Source organism: Ranitomeya variabilis, chromosome 2 (genome assembly GCF_051348905.1).
Source record: "Ranitomeya variabilis isolate aRanVar5 chromosome 2, aRanVar5.hap1, whole genome shotgun sequence".
NCBI classification, from domain to species: domain Eukaryota; kingdom Metazoa; phylum Chordata; class Amphibia; order Anura; family Dendrobatidae; genus Ranitomeya; species Ranitomeya variabilis.
In genome coordinates, this window is record NC_135233.1 from 212132195 (window position 1) to 212139444 (window position 7250).

Here is a 7250-nt window from a genome sequence, read left to right on the forward strand (position 1 = left end):
CCGTCACATTAAGCGACGCTGCAGCGATAGCGACAGCGATGCCGATCGCTGCAGCGTCGCTGTTTGGTCGCTGGAGAGCTGTCACACAGACCGCTCTCCAGCGACCAACGATGCCGAGGTCCCCGGGTAACCAGGGTAAGCATCGGGTTGCTAAGCGCAGGGCCGCGCTTAGTAACCCGATGTTTACCCTGGTTACCAGCGTAAAAGTTAAAAAAACAAACAGCACATACTCACCAGCGCGTCCCCCAGCCTCTGCTTCCTGACACTGACTGAGCTCCGGCCCTAACAGCACAGCGGTGACGTCACCGCTGTGCTTTCACTTTCAGTTTAGGGCCGGCGCTCAGTCAGTGTCAGGAAGCAGAGGCTGGGGGACGCGCTGGTGAGTATGTGCTGTTTGTTTTTTTAACTTTTACGCTGGTAACCAGGGTAAACATCGGGTTACTAAGCGCGGCCCTGCGCTTAGTAACCCGATGTTTACCCTGGTTACCAGTGTAAAATATCGCTGGTATCCTTGCTTTTGCTGTCAAACACAACGATACACGGCGACCTAGCGACCAAATAAAGTGCAGACCTTCTAGCAGCGACCAGCAATTTCACAGCGGGATCCAGATCGCTGCTGCGTGTCAAATACAGCGATATCGCTATCCAGGTCGCTGCAACGTCACGGATCGCTGGCGATATCGCCTAGTGTGACGGTACCTTTACAGTTAATGTTCCTGATTCCACCATCAGGGGGATACTGAACAACAATGGGGTGCATGGCAGGATTGCAAACCAAAAGCCCCTGCTTTTCAAACATTGTTGCCCTTATGCCCTTTACTAAAGATCACCTGGACAAGCAGGAAGACTATTGGAACAATGTTTTGTGGACTGAGGAGACCAAAATAAAGTTTTTAGGTTAAATAAGCAGCATTGCATTTAGAGAAAGAAAAAGGCCACATTGTAGCATAAAACTTAATACTTTAAAAGAAAAATGGTGATGGTAGTATCATGATACAAGAAAATCCTGGCCCAGGTGCAGCAATACAGCTGCACCTGGGCCAGGATTTTCTTGTATCATTGATTTGAATAATGAATTAAGAATTGAACTAACAAATTCAAAAGGAAAACGTCAGGATGTCTATGAACTGAATCGCAAGAGAACGCGGGTCATGTTGCAAGACAACGACCCAAGCTACACAAGTCGTTCTACAAAAGAATAGTTAAAGAAGAAAAATGTTAAAGATTTTGGAATGGCCAAATCAAAGTAATGACATTTAATCCTTTAGAAATTATTTGGAAGAACCTAAAGTGAGTAGTTCATGGGAGAAAACCCACCAACATGAGATTAAGCTGTTTTGTAAGGAGGAACAGGCTAAAATTCCTCCAAGACATTGCATAGCAGTAATCAATGTTCAGACGCCGTTATTGCTGCACAAAGGAGTCTCACCAGATAGTGAAAGAAAAGATTCCTAAACTTGTGCCTGTCCCAGACATGTATTATTGTATCATTCTCTTAATTTTAAAAGATGACAAAGTCTGATATTTTTGACTCATTTGTTGATTTGGTTCTCTTTCACTACTTTTAGAACCTGCGTGAAAATGTGATGAAATTTCAGGTCAAATGTATGAAGAGATATGGAAAATTCTAAAGGATTCACTAACTTTCAAGCATCGCTGCACACCACTTTTTTCCCCATTAATTTAGACTTAAAGATTGGTGCACACTAGTGATGAGCGAGTATACTCGTTGCTCGGGTTTTCCTGAGCACGCTCGGGTGTCCTCTGACTATTTGTTAGTGTTCGAAGATTTAGTTTTCATCGCAGCAGCTGAATGATTTACAGTTACTACCCAGCTTGATTACATGTGGGGATTCCCTAGCAACTAGGCAATCCCCACATGTACTTAAGCTGGCTGGCTTGAGGCGATAAACTAAATCTCCGAGCGGTCATAAATACTCGGAGGTCACCTGAGCGTGCTCGGGAAAACCCATGCAATGAGTACACTCGCTCATCAATAGTGCACACCAGTAATAAACTTAGTGAAAATTACTACGAATGTCCATATTCGACCCTGGGTGGTACACAGGGACATCCTCTTCGCCACAAGCATTTGTTGCAACGTACGCAGAAAAAAACACAGGAGCAACCACCTTAGTAAATGTGGACCCTTGTGCTTACATTGAGTAAGCAAACCTATGTAGGTTCACTGGTTTAGATCAATTTGAGAACAAAGCCCAGAGGCGCGTAGCAAGGGATTTAGTTCAGGGGGGGCAAAACTTCTCAGTGGGTCCCTAACCAGGTAACCTTGATTACAACTGGGTAGTGTACCCTAATAGTGGAAGAGAACCTCAGCAGGAGACTGCGCTGTTGCTGAAAATATTCTTTATACAAAATAGAAAAGTGATATTACCGCCATATGGTCAGTGGTAGATACCAGTTCTACGGAACATATAAGAGATCACAGCACAGTTACAGATAATGACTTACCGCTGACGTTCTTTCTGATGGAATCGTTCACTTTTCCAGTCTTTTCCATCTGGCCCAGATCAACATGACAAATTCTCTAGCCAGAAGTTATAACAAAGACACATTTCACTTCTCACATTCCAGCCCCATCACCATCTATTCCCAACCTGCACAAACTCCTCATCCTGTTGATACCCCAATGCTGAGCCGCTGCTGCCATATGTGTCCCTATTATGGCACCTGCTGTGTGGTTCTCTGTGCCTTCTAAATTCTAAAGTAACCTTCTAAAATATAGTAAGGCCGCGTGCTAGTGCCCTAGAAAACAGTGCCCACATTTTGCCCCCTAGAAAGTAATAATGCCCGGTGTGTGCCCCTTTGAAAGTCACAGCAACCTGAGTTCCCCTAAAACAATAAGTGGCCCACTTTACATTTAATAATATACCAAGTCTCCCCCATGTACTGCTCCCCTATACACAGTATAATGCCCCCTCAATGTAAAGTACCACCCACACAGTATACTGACCCCTTAGTAGCCCCCAAACTGATGGCTCCAACTTCGTATGATGGCCCACTCACTGTAATCTCCACACTGTATGATGGCCCCCACACTGTTCAAAAACACCACATTATCTTCCGCACTGTGTGATGGCCCCTCACTCTTACCCCCACTCTGTATGATAGCACCCTAAATAGCATCCATATAGTATAATGCAACAGATAGTCCTTAATATAGTATAATGCACCCTCATAGACAGACTCTATATTGTATAATGCACCCCATATAGGCAGACTCTATATAATATAATGCAAACTCTTTACCGTATAATGTACCTCCATAAGCCTCTATAGTATAATGCACCACCATGGGCAGACTCTATATTGTATAATGCACCCCCATAGGAAGACTCTATATGGTATAATGCACGTCCCAAAGGCATACTCTTTACAGTATAATGTACCTCAATAGCCCTCTATAGTATAATGCAACAACCATATACTGTACCTCTATAGTATAATGCACCCCCCCATAGGCAGACTCTATATTGTATAATGCACCTCCATAGGAAGACTCTATATTGTATAATGCACTCCCCATAGTCCTTTATATAGTATAATACACCCCCTAGGCAGACTCTATATTGTATAATGCACCTCCATAGGAAGACTCTATAGTATAATGCACTCCCCATAGGCAGACTCTATATTGAATAATACAATCCCCATAGGCAAACTCTATATTGAATAATACACTCCCCATAGGCAGACTCTATAGTATAATGCACCTTCCATAGTCAGACTCTATAGTATAATGCACTCCCCATAGGCAGACTCTATATAGTATAATACACCCCCATAGGTGGACTCTATTTAGTTCAATGCACCCTTATGGTTTTGTATAGTATACACAATTCACAGATAAACCCCAAAATTACTAGAATACCTTTATTAAATAAATATTAAAAACTAGTGCGCACAAAACCATCACCAAAGAGCGGAGGTTGGCACCCTAGACCTGCGCAGTTGCGCCCCCGCTCACCATCGACTTTCCCTTCTAACCATACAAATCCCTGTAGGGAACGGGTAGAAAAAAATAATGAATATGTTAAATGTCAGGACTAAGGGCCAGTAAAGGATAAACTGTCTTTCTCTGTCCCTACCTTACAGCGGAGGTTGGCACCCTAGATATTAACGATAAATGGCACCCCCGCTGACATTTCACATATTCATTATATTTTTTTCTACCCGTTCCCTACAGGGATTTGAATGGTTAGAAGGGACAGTCGATGGTGAGCAGGGGCGCCACTGTGCAGGTCTAGGGTGCCAACCTCCACTGTCAGGTAGGGTGCTGATGAGAGATAGGCACCTAGGGCCTAGGCCTTTTCTAATACATGCTATGTATATCTTTTGTGAAGGTTTTGTGCGCACTAGTTTTTAATATTTATTTAATAAAGGTATTTTAGTAATTTGGGTTTTTTTCTGTGAATTGTCGATTGAATTTTACTTCAATATATATCCATTTTTTGCTGTGAATTCTCTTTTGTATAGTATAATAAACTTCACATAGGCAGACTCAGTAGAATAATGCACCCCCCAAAGGCCGACCCTATAGCATAATGCACCCCTCATAGGCAAAATCTATATTGTATAATGCACACCTCATTCGTAGACTCTATATTGTATAATGCACTACCCATAGGCAGACTTTGCAGTATAATACACCCACAATAGACACTCTATAGTATGATGCATCCCCATAGGCAGACTCTATAATATAATGCACCCCCATAGGCAGACTCTATAGTATAATGCGCTCCCCATAGCCAGACTATATAGTATATTGCACCTCCCATAAGCAGACACTATAGTATAATGCACCCACATATGCAAACTCTATAGTATATTGCACTCCCCAAAGGCAGAGTCTATAATGTATAATGCACTCCCCATAGACAGACTCTATATTATAATGCACTCATCTCAGCACAGTGGGCACCTAGTAATTATATCATCGCGCGTGCTGTCAGTGTCTGCGTCAAATGGGGATTGATGGGATTGGGAGCATTTACTGTTTCATTAATGTGGTCACCAGTTAACTGTATCAGCATCTAGCTGAAGCTGATACAGTTGAACTTGCAATTACTGGCAGGGGGCCCACTGCGGACACCGGGCCCCCCTCTCTTGCTTAAGGGCCCCATAGCATCCAGGTGGCAGAGCAGGAAGGTCAAGTGTAACTGTATAGGTGTGCTGTGCATAACGATACAGTTACAGTAGCATAGCTCCGGGTGGGCCCCTTCAGAGCACGGGGCCCAGGGCAACCTAGGCGAGTTTGATCCGTGACTCGGGTAACAAAAAACAATAATTTTTTTTCTCTGTGGACATTAGTTTGCTTAACCCCTCCCTGACCTGTGACGCCACGTAGGCGTCATGAAAGTCGGTGCCAATCCGACCTGTGACGCCTATGTGGCGTCATGGTGGGATCGCGTCCCTGCAGATCGGGTGAAAGGGTTAACTCCAATTTCACCCGATCTGCAGGGACAGGGGGAGTGGTACTTCAGCCCAGGGGGGGTGGCTTCACACCCCCCCCCCCCCCCCCCCGTGGCTACGATTGCTCTGGTTGGCTGTTGAAAGTGAAACAGCCAATCAGAGCGATTTGTAATATTTTACCTATGAAAATGAATTAATGGCTGGAAACCCTGATCTGCCCCCCCCCCACTGCCACCGATTGCCAACCCCAGTCCTCCGTCCTGTGCTCCGCTCCCCTCCGTCCGCCTGTCCGCTCCCCGTCCTCCTGTCCCCCCGTGCTCCGATCCCACCCCCATGCTTCGATCCCCCCGTGCTCCGATCCCCCCCTCATACTTACCGAGCCTCCCAGTGTCTGTCCGTCTGCTCCATGGGCGCCGCCATCTTCCAAAATGCCGGCCGGCAGATTCATTCCAGGGACATTTTGATCACTGTGATAAAACCTATCACAGTGATCAAAATAAAAAAAATAGTAAATGAACCCCCCCTTTATCACCCCTATAGGTAGGGACAATAATAAAAATAAAGAAAATATATTTACTTTTATTTTTCCACTAGGGTTAGGGTTAGGGCTAGGGTTAGAGTTAGGGTTAGAATTAGGGTTAGAATTAGGCTATGTGCACACGGTGCGGATTTGGCTGCGGATCCGCAGCGGATTGGCCGCTGCGGATTCGTAGCAGTTTTCCATCAGGTTTACAGTACCATGTAAACCTATGGAAAACCAAATCCGCCGTGCCCATGGTGCGGAAAATACCGCGCGGCAACGCTGCATTGTATTTTCCGCAGCATGTCAATACTCTGTGCGGATTCCGTAGCGGTTTACACCTGTTCCTCTATAGGAATCCGCAAATAAAATCCGCACAAAAAAACACTGGAAATCCGCTGTAAATCCGCAGGTAAAACGCAGTGCATTTTACCTGCGGATTTTTCAAAAATGGTGCGGAAAAATCTCACACGAACCCGCAACGTGGGCACATAGCCTTAGGGTTAGGGTTGGAATTAGGGCTAGGGTTTGAAATAGGGTTAAGATTAGGCTTGTGGTTAGGGTTATGGTTAGGGGTGTGTTGGGGTTAGGGTTGTGGTTAGGGTTGGGGTTAGGGTTGGGGTTAGGGGTGGGATAAGGATTAGGGTTGGGATTAGGATTAGGGGTGTATCGGGGTTAGGGTTGTGGTTAGGGGTGTGTTGGGGTTAGGGTTGTGATTAGTGTTATGGCTAGAGTTGGGATTAGGGTTAGGGGTGTGTTGGGGTTAGTGTTGGAGTTAGAATTGAGGGGTTTCCACTGTTTAGGCACATCAGGGGTCTCCAAACGCAACATGGCGCCACCATTGATTCCAGCCAATCTTGTGTTCAAAAAGTCAAATGGTGCTCCCTCCCTTCCGAGCCCTGACATGCGCCCAAACAGTGGTTTACCTCCACATATGGGGTACCAGCATACTCAGGACAATCTGGGCAACAACTATTGGGGTCCAATTTCTCCTGTTACCCTTGCAAAAATAAAAAATTGCTTGCTAAAACATAATTTTTGAGGAAAGAAAAATTATTTTTTATTTTCACGGCTCTGCGTTATAAACGTCTGTGAAGCACTTGGGTGTTCTAAGTGCTCACCACACATCTAGATAAGTTCCTTGGGGGGTCTAGTTTCCAAAATGGGGTCACATGTGGGGGGGTTTCTACTGTTTAGGCAGATCAGGGGCTCTGCAAACGCAACATGATGCCCGCAGACCATTCCATCAAAGTCTGCATTCCAAGCGGCACTCCTTCCCTTCCGAGCCCTGACATGT